Genomic DNA, 23,929 nt, shown 5'->3' with positions numbered 1-23,929 from the left:
ACTGAGAAAAAATTTGCATTTAAAAAAAAAAAAATGGGGATATTTATTAAAGCAAAAAGTACAAAATAATGTGTTTTTTTCAAAATTGTCGCTCTTTTTTTGTTTATAGCGCAAAAAATAAAAACCACAGAGGCAATCAAATACCACCAAAAAAAAGCTCTGTTTGTGGGAAAAAAAGGATGTCCATTTTGTTTGGGTACAATGTCGCAGGACCACGCAATTGTCAGTTAAAGCGACGCAGTGGCGAATCGTAAAAAGTGCTCTGGTCAGGAAGGGGCTGAAGTGGTCAAATCACTCCCTTCCTCCATTGTAGCCTGGAGAATTACTTGAATAGAATTATTAATTAAATCCTACTCCTTCCTCTTCCTTCATTGTGAAGGGCTCTCTAATGTAGTACTTTTTCCATTTATGATCTCTGTGATTGGCCATCACAGCAATCAAAAAGCGCTGAACAAACTGTTTGCGCTATATAAATCCTGAATAATAATAATAATAATAATAATAATAATAATCACTTGACAGAGAGCCACTCCAATTAGCTGTATGCCTTTAGCCTATGCTCTCTGCTTTCTAATAATAGCAGGAGCAGAGGCAGTGTGCATGGTATGAGAGTAAACAAACAGGATGTTTAAAAATGTACTATTATTATTATTTTTTTCAGGTACTTATATAGCGCCATCAATTTAAGCAATGCTTTACATATACATTCACATCAGTCCCTGCCCTCAAGGAGCTTACAATCTAAGGTCCCTAACTCACATTCATGCATACACATAGTAGGGCCAATTTAGATAGGATCCATTTAACCAACCAGCGTGTCTTTTGAGTGTGGGAGGAAACCGAATTAGCCAGAGGAAACCCACGCAGGCACAGGGAGAACATGCAAACTCCAGGCAGGTAGTATCATGGTCGTGATTAACTGCTCCCTGATTATTTTACTACAACAGCCGATAGGGGATGGCTAATATATTTTAAGAAAAAACACCAAAATAACAGCATAAAAGACCATGGCTCAACTTAAAAACAAATATCCCTAACCAGATATAGCCCCATAATATAATTCATCATCAGCATATTGAATCCAAAAGGTTGACCAGCTCACATATTTTTCTTTTCATTTGTTGGCATCTGTAGGGATTTCCCCCAATGGTGGGCCGGGCATCTAAAGCAATCAAAATGTTATATATTAGGACTGTTGATTAAATAAGCATAATAAACAGTATTTTCAAGACCATAGGCCCAGCCTCCCTGGAACGTATCTGCCCTGTAGTGTACAGTGAGTATGCACATTAATGGTGGATGAATATGTGAATATGGCAGGCGTAATTGTGCTTACAGTGTATAGTGGGGTTGATTTTTTTAAAACTGGAGTGTGCAAAATCTGGTGCAGCTTTGCATGGAAACTTACAAGCTTCTAGATTTTATTATCAAACCTTAATTAAACAAGATTATGTTAGAAGCTGATTGGCTAGCTACCATGCACAACTGCACCAGATTTTGCACTTTCTGGTTTTAGTTAGTGAACCCTCAATGGATCATACTCAAGTTTTACACATTGGTCAGAGCGCAGCTGTCGTATCACATAATACTGTATCTAGTAAAATGTGGCCTATGTGAAGTCTAAATAAAGAACCCTAGAGGCACACCTTGTAGGTATCCACCCATTGATATCCTTTTGTAGATGTGTATATACCTTGAAATAAGAGGTCTTAAAGCTTCCTCCAGTCATACCTTACCACCATAAATGAAACTGGCAGTCATACACTAATCCAGCAACAACTTTAACCTTTGTTTCTGTAACTGTGATATTAAAGGAGGAGGATGCCTTATGACCCCGTAAAAATTCATCCAGACTATGTTGTAGGTATATAATAGAAATGAATTGTAATGAGTATGAAACACAGCAGGATACTTATAAAACATCTAGGTCATCTTTGGAATACAATCCACCTTTCTTTTCAATCCAGGTAATGCTGAATAAAAAGCTGGAAAGGTACATAAAGACGCTTTAGGGTATCTTGTCTTAAATAGGGATGAGCTCGGTGTTCGACTCGAAAGCATGTTCGACTCGAACATCGGCCGTTCGTCTGTTTGGCGAATTCTTCGTGGACCGTTCGCACCAAATTTGTGTGGCACGAACGGCCCACAATGCACTACGCCATCGCATCGCAGCGAGGAGAGCCATAATTGGCCACAGGCAGGATACCTGTGGCCAATTATAGCTCAGGAGGTTTAGTACACGTCCCACACTATATAAGGCTACCAGCGCAGTGGCCTTGTGTAGTGTATTCCGGAGTGCAGGGAAAGAGCTAGATAGGCAGGGACAGTGTGTTCTTTTTTCAGGCATCTTAAAGTTAAAATGGTGTTGTTTGCCTCCAGCACAGTATACACCTGTATCTACCCTTTATTGCTGTTTTTCTCTAATTAAGGCATCTGCAGGAGTTAGTGGGTGTTGTGTGCCTCCAGCACAGTATACACCTGTATCTACCCTTTATTGCTGGTGTTCTCTAATACAGGCATCTTCAGGAGTTAAAGTGAGTGTTGTGTGCCTCCAGCACAGTATACACCTGAAGATACCCCTTATTGCTGGTGTTGTCTGTTGCATATCTTGCATATTAGCCTTTAAAATTAGCACTTTTGATTTTGAATGTTCGAGTCCCATAGACTTTAATAGGGTTCTAAAGTTTGTATGAATTTTGGGTCCGTTGAAGGTTCTGGTGTGAACCGAACTGGGGGGTGTTCGGCTCATCCTTAGTCTTAAACACTTAAATCTATTGATCCAGTGTCTCAAACTTCCATAGGATGAATCTAGTGGCGGCTGGTGCTCAAAATTTTGGGGGGGCGCAAACAAACTGAAAAATTCTGAAAAATACTTTTCAAAAAAACCCATCAATTGTAGCCTCCCTGTGCCTATTCAATGCAGCCACTTTGCCCATCAAATGCAGCCACTGTGCCCATCAAATGCAGCCACTGTGCCCATCAAATGCAGCCACTGTGCCCATCAATTGCAGCCACTGTGCCCAGCAAATGCAGCCACTGTGCCCAGCAAATGCAGCCACTGTGCTCATCATAGGCAGCCACTGTGCCATCAATTGCAGCCACTGTGTCCATAAAATTAAGCCACTGTGCATATGATGGGCACAGTGGCTGTATTTTCTGGGCACAGTGGCTTAATTTTATGGACACAGTGGCTGCAATTGATGGCACGGTGGCTGCCTATGATGAGCACAGTGGCTGCATTTGCTGGGCACAATGGCTGCAATTGATGGGCACAGTGGCTGCAATTTATGGGCACAGTGGCTGCATATGATGGGCACAGTGGCTGCATATGATGGGCACAGTGGCTGTATTTTCTGGGCAGACACTTTTCCCATCCTATGCAGCCACTGTGCCCATCATATGCAGGCACTGTGCCCACCAAATAAAGCCACTGTGACCATCATGTGCGGCCACTGTGCCCACAAAATACAGCCACTGTGCCCACCAAATACAGCCACTGTGCCCATCATATACAGCCAGGCGCATCCCCCAGCTGTCATTTTAACCAACACCTCCCCCGTGGCCGGTCCAGTGGCACTTACCCTCATGTGGCTGTGGCTCTGATCCTCTCCTGGAGTGACGGGGCTCTCCTCCTCTTCTTCTGTAATGGCAGGAAGCGGCGACTCCTCTGTCCACTCGGCTCCAATCCTCAGGCTTCCTCTGTCATGTCTCCTCTTCCACCAAAGCATTAGGCATCCAATAGGACAGTGATGGCAAACCTTGGCACCCCAGATGTTTAAGAACTACATTTCCCATGATGTTTATGCACTCTGCAGTGTAGTTGAGCATCATGGGAAATGTAGTTCCAAAACACCTGGAGTGCCAAGGTTCACCATCGCTTCAATAGGATCACCTAATGCTTTGGCCAATCGGGAGACAGGTCTCACTGACCTGCCTCTGGATTTTTGGGAAATTTTATGTGATAGACCAACACAAAGTGGCACATAATTGTGAAGTGGAAGGAAAATTATAAATGGTTTTCAATTTTTTTTACAAATAAACATGTGAAAAGTGTGGCGTTCATTTGTATTCAGCCCCCCGAGTCAATACTTTGTAGAACCATCTTTCCCTGCAATTACAGCTGCAAGTCTTTTTGGGGATGCTTCTACCAGCTTTGCATATCTAGAGTGACATTTTTGCCCATTCTTCTTTTCAAAATTGCTCAAGCTCTGTCAGATTGGATGGAGAGTGTCTGTGAACAGCAATTTTCAAGTCTTGATTCCCAATTGGATTTGGGTCTGGACTTTGACTGGGCCATTCTAAGCCCTTGTACACACGATCGGAGATTCCGACAACCAAATCCGTCGGATTTTGTCCGTCAGATTTTGTCAGACGGATTTTTTCCGAAACTGTTGTATACACACGGTCGGACGAAGTTGTCGGAAAATCCGATCGTTCAGAACGTGATGACGTTATTTCGTTACGACGGGACTACGTTATAGCTTTGATGTAGGAATTTGATCTGAGCACGCGTGGCACTTTGTCCGATCGGAATTCTCTACACATGATCGGAGTATGTCCGATCGGAGCATTTTGTCGGAAAATATTTCCGGCAAGTTGGAAAATTTGGTCCGACGGAAACAGTCCGATGCATACCACACACAGTCGGAATATCCGACAAAACACTCCGATCGGACACATTCCGTCGGAATCTCCGATCGTGTGTACAAGGGCTTACACATGAATATGCTTTGATCTAAACCATTCTGTTGTAACTCTGGCTATATGTTTAGGGTTGTTGTCCTGCTGGACGGTGAACCTCCACCCCAGTCCCAAGTCTGTTGCAGACTCTAACAGGTTTTCTTCTAATACTCTGTACACACGACTGGTTTTCCCGTCGGAATAAACTCTGAAGGTTTTTCCGACGGAGTTCCGATGGAATTCTGCTGAAACTGTATTGCGTACACACGATCACACCAAAGTCTGACTGTCAAGAACACAGTGACATACAACAGGTACGATGGGACTAGAAAAAGGAGGTTCAATACCCAGTAGCCAATAGCTTCCATCTCGTAGTTGCTTCAGAGCATGCGTCGTTTTTGGTCTGTCGGAACAGCATACAGACGAGCGGTTTTCCTGATAGGAATTGGTTCCATCAGAAATATTTAGAACATGTTCCATTTCTAGGTCCGTCAGAATTTTCGACGTAAAAAGTCAGATCGGAATATACGATGAAAATCACCCATCAGACTTTTTCTGTCAGACATTCAGCTCAGGTGTGAGTGGAAGATTGCCCTGTATTTGGCTCCATCCATCTTCCCTGTCCCTGCTGAAGAAATCCCCACAATATGCTGCTGCCACCACCACGTTTCACGGTGGGTATGGTGTGTTCAGTGTAATGAGCAGTGTTAGTTTTCCACCACACACAGCGTTTTGCTTTTAGACAAAAAAGTTAAATTTTGGTCTCACCTGACCAGAGCACCTTCTTCCACATGTTTGGTGTGTTCCCCACATGTCTTCTCGCAAACTGCAAACGGGACTTCTTATGGATTTCTTTCAGCAATGACTTTCTTCTTGCCACCCTTCCAAAAAAGACAGATTTGAAAGTAATAGTTGTCCTGTGGACAGATTCTCCCACCTGAGCTGTGGATCTCTGCAGCTCCTCCAGAGTTACCATGGGCCTCTTGGCTGCTCCTCTGATTAATGCTCTCCTTGCCTGGTCTATTAGTTTAGGTGGACAGCCATGTCTTGGTAGGTTTGCAGTTGTGCCATACTCTTTGAATTTTCGGATGATGGATTGAACAGTGCTCCGTGAAATGTTCAACGCTTGGGATATTTTTTTATAACCTAACCCTGCTTTAAACTTCTCCACAACTGTATCCCTGACCTGTCTTGCGAGTTCCTTGGCCTTCATAATGCTGTTTGTTCACTGAGGTTATCTAACAAACCTCTGAGGGCTTCAAAGAACAGCTGTATTTACACTGAGATTCAATTACACACAGGTGGACTCTATTTACTAATTAGGTGATTTCTGAAGGCAGTCGGTTCCAATAGATTTTAGTTAGGGCTATCAGAGTAAAGGGGGCTGAATACAAATACATGTCACACTTTTCAGATATTTATTTGTGAAAAAGGTTAAAAACATTTATAATTTTCCTTCCACTTTGTGCCACTTTGTGTTGGTCTATCAAATAAAATCCCACTAAAATATATTTATGTTTTTGGTTGTAACATGACAAAATGTGGAAAATTTCAAGGGGTATTGTAATAGCAATTTAGCTGTATGCTATGCACACAGCCACATCTATTGCTGTGCTCATATTAGCACCCATTTCCATCTTAATGATATAATACTTTAGCTTACCTTTCAACCCATTCATCCCAATGAACAGACATGATCATCCTTGTTACGTACTCAGTTCCATGCTTATGCCCCCCCTGGGGGCCCAACATCGCCTTTTATTATCTCCCAAAGAATGACAAACAGGAAGTGCTTGCCCACAACAGGCAAGCACTTCCTCAGTACAGAAAATGACATCACAGGAAATGACATACATTAAAGGGGAGGGCACTCACAAGAGGAAGTGCACACACCCCCTTTTAGTCAGCATGGAGCAGAGACTATAGTGTTTTCAAAGTAAACAGTATAGAGTGAGCTCATTCTAATGGTTCTTAAAAGCTTGAGACAATCTGCGGGGACATTGCTACTGGTGTTGTTAATATACGGTACGAGTATATTAACAAGGCAGATACCAATGTCCTCTTATTAAAGCAGATGTATCCAAAAAGGATAATGTGGCCACACAGAGATAAAATAATATGTTTATATCGTTATGTGGACTTCAGTTTTCTAATGCGCATAGTCATTTGAAGGTAAGAAGCCCAGTGCCTTGCGGTTGGTACCTACAAACCAACAAACATCCACGGACACAGAGAACACGTCTCAAATCCCATGAGAAGGTTTTCATACTGACCGTTTTTACACCACTGGTCTCGATTTGACCCAAGTGCGCTCTGCTAGAGCGCTCCTCAATTAAACCAGACACAGGGAGACAGATGACAATCTATAAAACACACATCCTATAATAAAATGTTATACAATCAAATTTTCCACAACAGTATGAATACTTTTTCAAGGCACTGTAGATATATTTTAGCTAGCTTGTGATCATTATGTACTGTATGTGTAGTCTATCTCCTGTCTCTTGTCTTCCTTGTCTTTCTGTATGTTCCTGAGGTGGTGGTAACTAAGTAAATAAAAACAATTTTTATGGTATATTCAGTTTAAGTAGTATTAAACCCAAAAGTAAACATTTATTAGATTTCAGCTCATCCATTCTTAGCCCTTGTACACACGGTCGGAGAATCTGTCGGAATGAGTCTTATCGGACCCTGTCGTCAGATAATCCGACTGTGTGTGATATGCATCGGACTGATTCCGTCCGAATCTCCGTCCGACCCAATTTTCCAACATGTTGGAAATATTTCCCGACCAACTGGGCCGGACGGACCTAATCCGATCATGTGTAGAGCATTTTCATCGGACCAAGTGCCACGCATGCTTAGATCAAATTCCTACATCAAAGCTATTGGCTACTAGCCTGAATGTAGTCCCATCGTAACGAAATTACGTCATCACGTTCTGAAAGATCGGATTTTTCGCCAACTTGGCCCGACCGTGTGTATGCAACAGTTTCGAACACAATCCGTCGGACTAAATCCGACGGGCAAATTCCGACAGATTTGGTTGCCAAAATCTCCGACCGCGTGTACGTGGGCTTAGATGTGATGGCTGCATTCATTTTCCTTTTTAGGCTTTCTTTCATCTATTTTTATCTGGTGATCCAGCCAGAAAGTCCATTGTTTTTCAAAAGAACAAGCTCTCTTTCAAATGTATCAGTTTACAGGGATGAGACAAACCATTTAACACTGCCAGGGGTGCTTACAATGATCACCTTTTACTTATTCATGTAAAACATTTATCCCAAAAGAATAAAAAACTGATTTGATCGTGTTGGTGTATTCAAATCTGTTAGTAAACCTAACATTCCTCCCCCGCTCCCCATACTGAAAATTCTGCTGTCTTCTGTGCCTCTGTGCACCTTCACATAGAGTGGAGGCACTCTAGTACAGGAGGTGAGTTACTGGCCAGATCACCAGGTGAAAACAGGGGGAAAAAGTCTAAAAAATTCAATATATTACATTTTTGGTTTGGTATTTAACCACTTGCCCCTTCCTGCCCAGGCCAATTTTCAGCTTTCAGTGCTGCCGCACTTTGAATGATAATTTTGTAGTCATGCAACACTGTACCCGTGTGAATTTGTTATCATATTTTTGAGACAGATAGGGCTTTCTTTTGGTGGTATTTAATCACCACTGTATTTTTTGGGTCTTTTTGGTAAACAAAGAAAAAAGACTGATTTAAAAAAGCAAAAACCTTTTCTTTGTTTCTGTTACAACATTTTGCAAATAAGTAATTTTTCTTCTTTACTTATGTGCGCTAATGAGGCTGCACTGATGTGCTGCACCGCTGGGCACTGATATTGATGGGCACTGATGAGGCTGCTGTCTTGGACACTAATGAGGCTGCACTGATGAGGCGGCACTGTTGGGCACTGATGAGGCAGCACTGATGGACATTGATGGGCTGCACGGATGGGCACCGATAGGCTGCATTGATGGGCACTGTTGGGCACTAATGAGGCGGCACTGTTGGGCACTGATGAAGAGGTTGCGCTAATAATTCAGCACTGATGGACACTGATATGCTGCACTGATGGGCACTGATATGCCGCACTGATGCACACTGATTGGCACTGATGAGGCTGAATTGATAATCAGGGCATTAATGATCACAGGAAAGACAGTGACAGCCCTGAGGAAAGGAAATGCCGATAGCTGGCTTTTGTTTACATGTGATCAGCTGTGATTGGACACAGCTGATTACATGGTAAAGAGCCAACATCATTGGCTCTTTACCCTGATCGGTGATGCACTGTGTCCAAGGAACACAGGTCACCACTAATTGCCATGCTGTATGTCAAGAATCAGAGGATGCCATACAGTGGCGTAGCATGGGTTGTTAGCACCCTAGGCAAGGCAAGTAATTTGTGCCCCCTAACCTGCGGACTTTTAGCATTCCCCGAGTTCCTTCAAATACAATAGTACTGACCTACCTGATTCCAACCCTGACCACTACACTAACCTACTATACTATACTGTCCACTACACTATACTGACCACTATACTATACTGCCCACTACACTGACCACTATACTGTCCACTATCCTGTCCACTATAGTACACTGACCACTATACTGTCCACTACACTGACCACTACACTGTCCACTACACTACACTGACCACTATACTGTACACTACACTAACCACTATACTACACTAACCACTATACTAACCACTATACTATGCTGACCACTATACTACACACTAAACTGACCACTATACTATACTGTCCACTATACTCTACACTAAACTGACCACTATACTATCCACTATACTGTCCTGCCTACAGTAACTCTCTCTCTCTCTGCCTCTCTCTGCCTGCCTCTCTCTCCCTCTTTGTTGCCTCTGTCTCTGCCTCTGTCTCTCTCTGCCTCTCTCTGCCTCTCTCTCCCTCTCTCTCTGTCTATCTCTGTCTCTCTGTCACTCTCTCTGTCTCTCTGCCTCTGTCTCGTTCTCTGCATCTGTTTCTCACGTTGCCTCTGTCTCTGCCTCTCTCTCTCTGCCTCTGTGTGTGTGCCTCTCTCTCTCTCTGCCTCTCTCTCTATCTCTTCTCTCGCTATCTGCCACTCTCTCATGTCTCTCTCTGCCTCTCCCCAGTCTGTGTTCATGTTCCTTGTCACCTACTTGTCCTGCACCGAAGAGGAGGGGGAGGGGGGAGGGGGAGAAGACAGCGGCAGCTTTTCATTACTGTTGTGGCCGCCATGTACAGTGTCCGGCGCACTGTGATTGGGCAGATGCGGGACTTCAGCCCCATGCCGCAAATGACCCCCATAACTTCAATCACAGGGCGCCGGACACTGTACATGGCGGCCGGAGCTCCGGGGACACAGGAAATGAAATTTAGGAGGAGGCAGCCAGTAGTGACACACACTGGCTCTAAATTTCACCCCCCTAAATGTGGCGCCCGGGGCCACGGCACCCCCTGCACCCCCCACGCTATGCCACTGATGCCATATGTCCCGCCTGGCCATCATTGTACAATAGTTCAGTCCACAGCAGACGAGCCTTTTCAGGGTTTTTTTCTGCCCACTTTTTATTTAAAACAGAAAGAAAAAGTTCACAGCAATCAGCTTCCCTTGCAGGGGTTTCCAACATCAATACACAATTAAAAATTTTCAGCCCTCTGGCTCTCTTTAACAGCACCATCGTTAATACCTCATACCTCGGTCCCCCTGACCATCTAGCGCAATATCCCAGTGTTCTTGTCACTTTCCTGCAGCACACTGCTGCTCTGTCCCTCAGGCTTGGACCTCTGTTTGTCCTGTCCCAGACAACACTGTACCGACATGAACTGCTCTGCTCCCTTGCACACACATGGACTCCTCAATAGGGTGGAGCTTTGAACTCAAATCCTGTCTCTCCTAAGAACCCAGCACACACCTGCACCATTAGTGTGCCTGTTCTCTACAAAACCTTTCCCAGACTGCCTTTTAACACTGTGACAGAGTACTGCACTGTCACAGTATCTATCATCATCTTTTGATGACTGCGCTTACTCTAGCATTTAAGTTGTATGTGAGTAGAATTATAGGGGTCCGATAATGCTGAGTTATATATAGATATATGTATATAGAGACTGTCACTGTAAGAATTTATATTATGCTTGATTTGTTTCAGTTCCTAGGGAATCAAAACTGTTGGATATGTGACAACACAACTAGTGATAAGAACCCAGAAAGCTGCTCAAAATAGGCTTTCGTACAAAAACCAGTCTGAACTGACAAGATACTGCTGAATTCTATTTTTTCGCCAGTTATATGATGTAATAAACTGTTCCCTTGCTACTAAGAATATAAGAATGCTGATTGGACTAAACTTTATGATTACACCTATAACAGGCCTAGTGCTTATGCATATTCATAAAGTATATATTGTTTTTATAATGCTTTGTTCAGCCTGGTAGTGCTGAATATCTGTGTGTGTTGTGTCTCTCCACTGCAATGTATATAATAAGGCACCTATTTATCTTATCTTAAAATCTGGACTCACTGTCTCATCATCTGTCTTGTTTGGTGACCCCTAAATCAGATTTAACATATGTAAAAGAGGGGAAGAGTTGCTATTTGTGTCTCCACTGGGAGGGTCACCCATTTTTTTTCTGGTGACCAATATCACTTGGACAGAAAGTGAAGGAAAATCCAAAATTCGAAAATGATCCCCAGAACAGGAATAGAATGGAAATCTTTCAATGGGAACACTTTTTTAGGGTGACTATTGACTAACAGAGGATTTTCATCAGGACAGGAAGTGAAGGGACATCTGCCCAACAGAGCTCAGAAAACTATGAGCTGAACTCCAAGTAAAATCAATATGAGCTCCAATGCAAGGGCTAAATTCTTGTTTTTGTCCAGGGGTTACATAAAAGACAGGTTTATTGTCCTTATTCCTCTCTCTCCTAAGCTTCCTCCCAGCTACATGAGCGGTCCCCAGAGGCTGCTTCTTTTTGCCGCTCTGCCAATCACCGGTACCCTGATGTCATCCCATATTTTAGGTATAATTTAATATAATATTTTTGGTAGTAGTAAGCTGAGATGCATTATTTCTAGAAGGATCATAGCAGTGAAGCAGTCATTACCCCCCTGTGATCCCACTGAAAACAGTGATGAGAATTTGACCTCCTAGAAACAATATTCTTGTGCAATTACATCCTTACATGAGAGAAACTCTCATAAAAACTATCAACATGCAATTTTTTTTATTTTTTTTTATGAATATTTTAAATAGAAAAATAATAATAATATACTGATTCTTATATTAGTTGTATGCCTTTTCCAGGATATGAAATACAATGTATAAATTCAAAATCTGCCAACATTGATAACAGGTATAACACATTTAAACTTCTCATCATTTTCTGAGCTCATATTAATAAAAGGTTACAGAATGTTATTTCCATGCATTTTGGCTCTTTGGCATTTATGTAATGCGTCCTCATAAAACATTTTGAACTGCAAAGCTTGCAGAAATTCACCTCTGTCTGTTCAGTATAAGCCAATGTTTGTCAAGCCTACTAGAGTGAACACAAAAGAAGCAGATGTAGATTTTCCACAGAAAGATACTATCTGCGGTTCTGCTCCTTTTAAAATAAATTACATGCTTTGAATCAAGGTGTCAATGTAAGGGTAAAATGAGTCGCAGTAAAGGGAAGGTTCCCTCAGGAAAGGAGCACCTGGAGGTGCAGAAGTTCACTTGCTAGATAAAATATCATATTTCTACTGAAAATGTCAGTCTGGATTATTATAACCAAAAAAAAACACAATTATTTTCAAAAAAATTGCCGAACGTGCTTGCTTTGTTCTACAGAGTCAGAGACCTAACTAGCAGCCTACAATAAGGTTGCCAGATTTTCAAAATAATATCCAGGAATGCCTTACTGACATAGGCATGCATACGTGTGTGCCAGATGTGCCTAGGCATACACCAATCCAGAGGGATGGGCAGCCCGTCAATCACAATCTACCCTTCAATTGTAGGTAGGTGAGGGTAGCCTGCGATCCTTCCTTGCCAACCCCTAGAACCTGGAAATTGGGGTGGCGGGGGCTATTTACTAGAACCAATCTGTATTTTTCTCCTGCAGCAGCTGAAAAAAGGCTTCTCCTCCTCTCCCTCCCGCCGACATTCAGCTGCCACAGGAGGAAAATACAGGGGATCGGTACCAGTATATGCGGCCTCCACCATCCCCCATCACCAATCCCTGGTCCTCTTCTTTCTGCTGCCTGGGCCCCTGTGTACTTCACTGCACCGCCTGCTCACCTTGTTGCTGGCTTCACCCCTCTCATATTCCACCGACTGCTGTGGAGGATGTTTTAGGATAGAGAGCATGAAAGAGGCCAGTAAATATGTCAGTTACCAGACTCTACCTTTTCTGAATAAACACAGTGAGTGATCAGTACCAATCATTCACTGTGTTTATTCATAATTGAAGCATAGTAAGCTGTGTTTGCTATGCTTTAGTTTGTGAATGAACAGGAAGCCACTCAACACAGAGCACTTCCCATTCATTCACTGTCCAGTGCAGTTAAGGCTGCAGAGAAAGATTGGGAAATTTCTGTCCATGGTCCCTATCTCTGTCTCAAATATGAGACATCATAGGTCTGTTTAGACCCCTGATATTTCACTCTGCCTTTTCCGAATGAACACAGTGAGTAATTAGTACCAATCATTCACTGTGTTCATTCATAACTGAAGCATATATGTTTGCTATGCTTTAGTTTGTGAATGAACAGGAAGCCACTCAACACAGAGCACTTCCCATCCATTCACTGTCCAGTACAGTTAAGGCTGCAGAGAAAGAGATTGGGGAATTTCTGTCCATGGTCCCTATCTCTGTCTCAAATATGAGACATCATGGGGCTGTTTAGACCCCTGATATTTCCCCAAAGCCCCTCAGCAGGGCTCTAAAAAAGTTTCAGCTGGGGTGACGCCACCATAGCGCACGCGCTCATCGTAGGAGGCATTTTTCAACGGGAGATACCATTTGACGGACACAATTTAAACCTATGCAAACAGCAGAGGAAGACCGTAGTTGTCAAATTGTGCCTCATTGTTGCGGGGCAGGTTTACAGTGTACTCTAGGCCAGTTTTTGTCTGTGTTGCAGGGTGGGTTTAGTGTGTTCACCAACGGGTGTTGCCTGTGTCTAAGAGGGGGTTGCAACTAAGACAAAACCCGCCCTGCAACACAGCCACAACCCACCCTGCAATAGAGAGGCACAATCTGACAACTACGGTCTCACTTCGCTGTTTCCATAGGTTTAAAGTGTGCCCATCAAATGGTATCTCCCGTCGAAAAATGCCACTTACAATGTGCACATGCGCTATGGTGACGTAACGCCAGCTGATTGGGAAATCAGCTGGAGTAGCCTTCCATACTGAAGATGCGTGGAACTACAATTCCCATCATGCCTAGTCATGTCTGTGAATGTCAAAGTTTTATAATGCCTCATGGGAGGTGTAGTTCCGCAACAGCTGGAGGGCCGTAGTTTGGAGATACCGGCGTCTGGAATAACATTGAACTAAGTAGTGTACATGTTGGCGACTAGATGGAGATGACATCCCTACTGTACACAATACATACGTTGGTTGCACCAACATTTTTTACAAACTGACAGCTGAAGGATGATGGAGTTTTAGGGGCAAACTGTAATGTGTACCTGATGTTGTTTAATAAAAAAACTGTTCCTAAACATTTCCATCTTTGGATCACAACACAAAGAAGGTCTCTAACTCCTCTGTAATGACAGCAGATGGAGAAAAGATGCAAATACAAAAAAACTGCTAACACTGCTAGGATGTGAGGGACTCTTATGCCCCATACACATGATTGGATTTTCCGACAACAAAACCGTGGATTTTTTTTCCGAAGGATGTTGGCTCAAACTTGTCTTACACACGGTCACATGAATGTTGGCCCAAAATTCTGAATGTGAGAACGTGGTGACGTACAAGACGTATAACAAGCCGATGTTCAATAGCCAGTGCAGCTCCTTCTGCTTGATTCCGAGCATGTGTGAACTTTTGTGCGACAGACTTGTGTTCAAAGGATCGGAAATTCTTTTCTGGCGGAAAATTTGAGAGCCTGCTCTCAAACATTTGTGGGCAGAAATTCCAACAGCAAATGTTCGGTGGAGCATACACATGGTCGATTTTCCGACAACAAGCTCACATCCAACATTTGTTGTCGGAAAATCTGATTGGGTGTACGGGGCATAAGAGATCATATGCTTCCAGGACTAAAATGATTCCAGATGGCAGCCTTCTTTTTCTGTGTTTTTGGACACAGCCCACATAAATGAAGGCACTGTTTGCCCGGCTGCCACCTGCATGTCCTAGATTTGGCATCCTTTTATACCTGATCAATGTATAATCTGTTGGTGATTTCCATCTGCATTGTCTCCTCCTTCTGTCAGCATTACAGAAACATTATATTATTCTGATATCCTTCTTCATGATATTCTTCACACTGTGGTCCAAGAATGGGATTTCTTGGAAATGTCATTTCTTAGATAATTTTAAATATTACAATGCTATCTATTCATTTTTAACTCTGTAAGTGCCGTTATTTGTTTTATATTTGTTCAACTATGTGACATTCTGCATAATCCAGTGCACTAATTTTTCTGTTGTATCATAGTCAGTGATGGCTGGTGGGTTTTTCTTTTGGGGGGTAGCAAACAAGCACCCCCCCTCTTGACGGACGGTGGTGCGGCACTGGCAGTACCCCCCTCCCCCTGGGCAGCCTGTAGCGTGGCACTGACACACACACACACCCAGGAAGGGGCCATCCCCAAACTGTTCCCACAAAATGAAGAGCATGAAATTGTCCAAAATGTCTTGGTATGCTGATGCTTTAAGAGTTCCCTTCATTGGAAGTAAGGTACCCAGCCCAACCCTCAAAAAACAACCCCACACCATAATCCCCCCTCCACAAAATGATTTGGACCAGTGCACAAAGCAAGGTCTATAAAGACATGGATGAGTGAGTTTGGTGTGGAGGAACTGGACTGGCCTGCACAGAGTTCTGACCTCAACCTGATAGAACACCTTTGGGATGAATTCGAGCAGAGACTGCAAGCTAAGGCCTTCTTATCCACATCAGCGCCTGGCCCCATAAATGCACTTCTGGAAGAATGGTCAAACATTCCCATAGACACAAGAGTTGGAGCTCTTATAGCTGCAAAGGGTGGGCACACTCAATATTGAACCCTACGGACTAAGACTGGGATGCCATTAAAGTTTATGTGCATGTAAAGGCAGACATCTTAGTACTTTTGGTAATATAGTATGTGTGTGTGTATATACTGTATATATTGCATTGGGGTGTTAAGTAAATTTTGAGCAACAAATTTGAATTTTACCATGTGTATGGAAAATGGAAAAATTGTTCTGGCAGCAAAAGTTTAAAAGAGTTTATGCGAGTGTAAACCATGCAAACATTAAACATCCCAGAATTTAGGCCATACATGAGACGTTTACTCTACCAGTACTAGAGAGGTTTCGGCTCAGGCAGTAATAGAAGAAGACATGTAATAACTATATATACTAACAGATAAGATCATTACCCCACCTATGATATCAAATATTACTTATTTCTAGATTAAAAAATTAAGGCCATTTCTTAAACAGCAATGTTGGACAAAATATTAAATAAAACAGCAGTTCCCAAATGTGTGCAATTTATTTGTTATAAAGAGCAGAAACCTGTACCGATGAACATGTGTTGTTAAATATATGTATAAATCCCTAAGCTATGTTCCTTTTTGTTCTGTATTTTCCATTATGATCTGGCATAGCTGAGGAGGATTGGTGGATGAGCATTCTAGTTGATGAGAGTTTATATTTGAAGAGCCGTTTGATCCTGGGCAAGTAAGTGATTGATCCAGAGAAGAAGACTTCCATACTAAAAAGCGCTTAATGACCTTCTTACCCTTAAGAGATCATTTTGTTCTGGTGAGTGATTTATTCCAGAAGGGTGGAGGTACTTGAGCACTGATGATTGGCACTAAAAGAATGTGAATACTTTGGTTCCATTTTTTGCACTTTATTCACAGTGACTCTCAGCAAATGGACTTGACATTGAAGAAATGTATATGATTGTATTTTCTTTTTTTAGCACCGTATATGTATGATATGCATTTGTTAAGATTTAGAGTCAGAGGCAGATTTACACAGATAGCTTTTTAGAATTTTAGTAGCAGAGATATACACATATATATATCAACACAGAGACCATTTTTGTTTAGATGTTTTTTTTTTTACGGATTTAACAAAACGTGGCCATTGGTACAGGTTTTTGAATTTTGCACTTAATAACTAATTAATGGCACATATTTGAGTGCTGCTATTTTATTTCAATATTATAGTTTACCGTTTCTTGGGGGATATTTTGTAGTAGCAGCTGGGCTGTAATAGGCTTTTTTTGTTCAATTTAAGTGCAGGTTTTTCCTTTTCATGTTGGAAAAAAGTCCGCTGGGCTTATAAATCTCCCAAACTATATTTTTTTTACATTTCCCCTCACTTTCTGTCTAGGAGATAATGGTCACCAGGACAAATAGAGAGGGTGAATCCATCCAACAGGAACACATGCCACAACAAAAAAGTTAACAGGGGTTCTAATTCTTTCCTATACTTGCAGTTGGCTATACATACACTTTAATCAGTTCCCATACGACCTATATCAAAATGTTGGCCGGGCTAGACTTTCATCAATCTGGGTGGACATCATAAGACTTCCTGCTGGCTCAAACGCAGCTGTGGGACCATGATCTGTCACCGGCTGTGACCATCGGACACAGCTGATGACTGATCAGTGACTGATTAGTGTATAGGCCTGTTGCCAGTACCATGCGATCACTGTGACCAATCACAGCAGATCACGACAGTTGTAAACAATGGATGGCTTCCTTTCATACTGAAAATTGACATGGGCTGGAAATTAGGTAAAAGTTCCCGGTATCGGTTAATATTCAATATGCAGCATTGTAGTACATTGAAATTTTCTGTATTTTAGATATATTTTAGATACCTTATTTTTTATAATGAAATGCTTATGGGTTTTTTTTTTCAGCAGGAACTACAGCAGCATCAATAATTTCCTAGATTTAGTTTTTCTGCTGATCCCTTGTTCTAGATGACTAAGGTAATATATGTGTTGGAATTTTTGAATAGGCTAAGGAGAAGGATAAAGAAGGAACAGTTTACATAATATAAACTGTAATAAGCACTGAGGAGAAACCAACATCAAGCACCTTAATGAGCACCTGTGGGATTATATGGAACCGTTTTAATTAAAGTAGATTTAATTTGTTAAAGAGGATGTAAACCCACCACTCACCCAGTATAAACTAATGGCACAGTCTTAATGTATATATACAGTATCTGACAAAAGTGAGTACACCCCTCACATTTTTGTAAATATTTTATTATACCTTTTCATGTGACAACACTGAAGAAATTACACTTTGCTACAATGTAAAGTAGTGACAGCTTGTATAACAGTGTAAATTTGCTGTCCCCTTTAAATGACTCATGTCTAAACCGCTGGCAACAAAATTGAGTACACACCTAAGTGAAAATGTCCAAATTGGACTCAAAGTGTCAATATTTTGTGTGGCCACCATTATTTTACAGCACTGCCTTAACCCTCTTGGGCATGGAGTTCACCAGAGCTTCACAGTCTTACACTCCTCCATGATGACATCACGGAGCTGGTGGGTGTTAGAGACCTTGCGCTCATCCACCTTCCACTTGAGGATGCCCCACAGATGCTCAATAGGGTTTAGGTCTGGAGACGCAAAGGATGCGTCGCTGGCCCCCGCCACCTGGTATGGACTTAAAGGGGAACCCCAACGCCGAAAAAATCGGCGTGAGGGTCCCCCCAGGTCCACATCAGACCCTTGTCCGAGCACGCTACACGACCGGCCAGGAAAGGGGGGGACGAGCGAGCGCCCCACCCCTCCTGAGCTGTACCAGGCCGCATGCCCTCAACGTGGGGGGGTGCCTTGTCCCCATGTTGATGAGGACAAGGGCCTCTTCCCGACAACCCTGGCCATTGGTTGTCGGGGTCTGCGGGCGGGGGGCTTATCGGAATCCGGGAGCCCCCTTTAATAAGGGGGCCCCCGGATACTGGCCCCCCACCCTATGTGAATGAGTATGGGGTACAATGAACCCCTACCCATTCACCTGTAAAAAAAAGTTAAAAAAAACACAACACACAAGGGTTAAAATAGTTTATTGCACAGCTCCGGGGGTCTTCCGTCTTCGGGGGTCTTCTCGCCGGACTCCTCCGCTATATTCTTCTAGCTCTTTTGCTAGCGGAGGAGCCCGGCTTTCTTCCTCGCCGCCGCCCTCTTCTTCCGACTTCGGGGGTCTTGTCCCCCTCTTCGGTTCTTCTTGCCGGGCCACCGCGCCTTCTTCTAGCTCTTTTACAGGCGGTGGCCCAGTCTTCTCTCCCCGCCTATTATGATGTCACAGTCCCAGCATCCTCTGGGACTGTGATACCATAATGGGTGGGGACATCATCCGGTGATGTCCCTATATAAGTCGCGGCGCAACAGCGGCGACAGAAGACCGGGCCACCGCCTGTAAAAGAGCTAGAAGAAGGCGCGATGGCCCGGCAAGAAGAACCGAAGAGGGGGACAAGACCCCCGAAGTCGGAAGAAGAGGGCGGCGGCAAGGAAGAAAGCCGGGCTCCTCCGCTAGCAAAAGAGCTAGAAGAAGATAGCGGAGAAGTCCGGCGAGAAGACCCCCTAAGATGGAAGACCCCCAGAGCTGTGCAATAAACTATTTTAACCCTTGTGTGTTGTGTTTTTTTTTACTTTATTTTACAGGTGAATGAGTAGGGGTACATTGTACCCCATACTCATTCACATAGGGTGGGGGGCCGGTATCCGGGGGCACCCTTATTAAAGGGGGCTCCCGGATTCCGATAAGCCCCCCGCCCGCAGACCCCGACAACCAACGGCCAGGGTTGTCGGAAAGAGGCCCTTGTCCTCATCAACATGGGGACAAGGTGCTTTGGGGTGGGGGGGCCGCGTGGCCCCCCTTCCCCAGGGCACCCCCCATGTTGAGGGCACGTGGCCTGGTATGGCTCAGGAGGGGGAGCGCTCGCTCGTCCCCCCTTTCCTGGCCGGCCGGGTAGCGCGCTCGGACAAGGGTCTGATGTGGACCTGGGGAGGACCCCCACGCCAATTTTTTTCGGCGTTGGGGTTCCCCTTTAAGTCCATACCAGGTGGCTGGGCCAGCGACGCATCCTTCGCGGGCCCCGCCTACCTGGAGACGCACTCAAAATGAGCGGACTTTCCTCCGCGTTTGTGGGCGAGTCCGTTCATTTCAAAAGTATGGCGGATAGTCCAGTGGACTTAGTACGCCGTATTAGTCCACTGAAAAAGTGCCATGTGTGGGCAAGTAGCCCGTTCGGAAAGTCCGGCGGACAGTCCGGCCGGAAGTCCGCCGGACTAAGTCCGCCGGATAGTTCGCTACGTGTGTACGCGGCATTAGAAATCCTGAAGGCTGTGCTTTGTTTTTGGGGTCCTGTACGGGGCTAGGCTCACAAAAAGTTTCACACATGAGGTATCCTCGTGCTCAGGAGAAGCAACAGAATGCATTTTGGGGTGTAATTCCACATATAGCCATGCCATGTTTGAAAATATATAATTTTGTCACAAAGTGTAATTTTCCCGAAACGAGTGGCAAAATATAAAATATTCCTTGGACTCAACATGCCTATCAGCAAATAGCTTGGGGTGTCAACTTTCCAAAATGGGTTCATGGGGGGGGGGGGGGGGGATTGAACTGTCCTGGCATTTTATTACAACATTTAGAAGCTTATGTCACTATGTCACACATCACCCACTCTTCTAACCACTTGAATACTTAATGTGATTGTAGCCGTATTAGTGCAATTGCGACAGAGAAAATTGAGTACTGTCCGTGATACTTTTTTTATTTGCACTAACATACAATTTTTCAGGACAAGCTTTCGGGGTATGTCCCCTTCTTCAAGGTCCAAGCTTAAAAATTTGTAAATCAGTACTGCTTGGACCTTGAAGAAGGGGACATACCCCGAAAGCTTGTCCTGAAAAATTGTATGTTAGTGCAAATAAAAAAAGTATCACAGACAGTACTCAATTTTCTCAACCACTTGAATACAAAGCCCTTTCTGACACTCTTTGTTTACATGAAAAAATATAATTTTTTTGCAAGAAAATTACTTTGAACCCCCAAACATTTAAAGCAAAGGCCCTACAGATTAAAATGGTGGGTGTTGCAATTTTTTTTTTCACACAGTATTTGCGCAGGGATTTTTCAAGCGCATTTTTTTGGGGGAAAACACACTTTTTAAAATTTTATTGCACTAACACACACTATATTGCCCAAATGTTTGATGAAATAAAAAAGATGATCTTATGCCAAGTACATGGATGCCAAACACGACATGCTTTACAATTATGCACAAACTTGCAGCGGCAACAAACTACATACATTTTTAAAAGCCTTTAAAGGCCTTTACAGGTTACCATTTTAGATTTACAGGTAAGAGGTAAAGGTCTACTGCTAAAATTACTGCCTTCGATCTGACCTTCGCAGTGATACCTCACATGCATGGTGCAATTGCTGTTTACATATGACATCAGACCGACGCTTGGGTTCGCCTTTGCGCATGAGCATGGGGGATAGGGGTGCAATTTTTTTATTATTATTATTTATTTTGCTTTTTTATTTTATTTTTAAACTGTTCCTTTCAAATACCCTATGATAGCAATAGGTAGTGACAAGTACTCTTTTTTGAAAAAAATTGGGACCCTAAAATCTCCTCTGCCCTCAAAGCATGATAAAATGCTTTGCCAATTTCCCAATGGTGCTGTTTATGAAATGTTATGAAGTTATGAAATGCTTGTAGCTTCTGGTTTCTTAGGCCATAGAGAGGATTGGAGCCATTCTGGTCTCTGATCAGCTCTATGATCAGTTGGTCAGAACCACCGGCTGCATTCCCTAGAAAAACATAAAAAATGGTGGGGGGGGGGGGCATGTTCGCTCCCACTGCCTGTAAAAGCAGTCTAGATGCTAATTAGCCACTAGGATTGCTTTTACATGAAAGCCAAGCACTGGCTGAAAAGAATGCTACCAAGATGATATCTAAACCTGCAGGCATCATTCTGGTATAACCACTCAAAGTCCAGAAACATACCAGTACGTTGCTGGTCCTTTTTGGGCATACATTGTAATGTTCTTTTTTTCATGCAGCTGTGGGCTGACCGTAAAAAAAGATATTGATTGGTGGGTATGTCCACCATTTGAATACCGCCCTTCATCCACCCACTTCTAATGATGGGTATACATGCACCATTTTTTTTTAACTGTGATGGTGAAATCACCTTCTACTGCGCTGGAGTCACTGATTTACGTATCGTGGGAGCAAATGCTGTTGCTGTCAAGTTAAATAAATCAGTGCTGCAGCTGAATGGTGTATCTGAAAACAAAAAATGGTTAACAATAAAATATAGTAAACAGTAAAGTATAAAAGAATTACATACCTGAAAATCAAACACGATAAAACATAGTAACAATAAAACATTGCATTGTAGAATACAGTAAAAAATAGCAGAATAATAGAGAGAGAATAGAGAGAGAGAGAGAAGAATAAAACGACAATAATTTTATTTATTTATTTATTTACTTTTTTTTTTTTTTTTTTTTTTTTTTACACTTTTATTTGTAACTGTAATTGTTGTAGTGGTTGTAACGGTTGTAGTGGTTGTATCGGTTTGGTTCCAGGTTCGGGTATCTCAAAATGTTATCTTTGGAGACCCTGTAAAAGTGTGTCCTAGTTTGTGCAGTGCTGTACCCTATGTTAATACTCCACTAGTGTGTGGTAGTGTTCAAAATATTCACCAATGCAAAGACCAGGATGGTCAGGACAGGGGGGGACAATAATAGTGGGTGTCACGTCTATATCCATGCTTTCTACAGACACAACATTTTCTTTGGGGGGCTCGTTCGGTAGGGATACCAGGGAGTATATAAGGAAAATGCCTCTCATACAGCTGGCTTACTGCATTTGGATTGAGAAGTTGGGACACAGGACCATCTGGAAACAGAAGGGCTGTAATGATCTCTTCCTGGAATTTAAGGAAGGATCCAGTTCATCCTGAGGCTTTCTATAGCACATAAGTATTCAGCAGAGCCAATTGAAATAAGTTTATAGGCACGTTTTTGTACCAGCGCCTGGCCTTATGGGCAACTAGGTACGGTGACAACAACTGGTCGTTGAGGTCCACCCCTCTCATATTAAAGTGGAAGTAAACTCCCCTATCGTTTTCAGCCAAGGAAGCTGCCATCTTTGCCTCTGTTTAATCTTCAACTGCTATGGTGCTGCACATGGGATTCGTTATGACACCAGCCATTGGATTGTTTGATAGTTTGGCTGAGAGCACAGCCAATGTGCAGTAAGCACTCCTGGCATGCCTTTTTTTTAACTGTTTAAATCGATGGGTTTACTTCCACTTTAAGGTTATATTCGTGGACACAGGGTTTTCTCCACAACACCAGTCGGCGTAGGAATTTGGACTGATGTGTCTGCGTGAAGGGAGGACAGAACAAAAACATTCCGATTATCCCTCCACTTCACAGCGAGCAAATTATTACACTTCAAGCAGGCTTTCTCTACCAGCCTAAGACAGGTATCTACAAGCCACTGGGGTAAGCCCCGGTGATTAGGTCGCACGGTGCCACATGCACCAATTCCATGATTAAACAAGTGACTAAAAAGTGGCATGCTCGTGTAATAATTTTCCACATACAAGTGGTACCCCTTTCCAAATAAGGGTGACACCACGTCCCACACAATCTTACCAGCGCTCATTTCGTAATCTGGGCAGTCCTCCGGCCATACGTGACTATATCTTCTCTTGTAAACCATAAAACTATATGTATAGCCTGTTGCCCTGTCACAGAGCTTATACATATTGACCCCATATCTGGCATACTTGCTGGAAAGATACTGTTTGAAAGACAAGCTGCCAGAAAACTTAATCAGGGACTCAATGCAGACAAATTGATTGGGAGTAAACAAGGCTTCAAACTGTTGATTGAAGTCGTTTACGAGGGGCCGAATTTTGTAGAGCTGATTGTATCCAGGGTCACCCAAAGGACCACAAAGTTCATTATCATTGAAGTGCATTAACTGCATATGGTGAATTGGGTCACTAGA

Source organism: Lithobates pipiens, unplaced genomic scaffold, assembly GCF_037356315.1.
Source record: "Lithobates pipiens isolate NorthernLeopardFrog02 unplaced genomic scaffold, aLitPip1_a1.2 Scaffold_13, whole genome shotgun sequence".
NCBI classification, from domain to species: domain Eukaryota; kingdom Metazoa; phylum Chordata; class Amphibia; order Anura; family Ranidae; genus Lithobates; species Lithobates pipiens.
Note: the sequence above shows the minus strand (reverse complement) of the source record.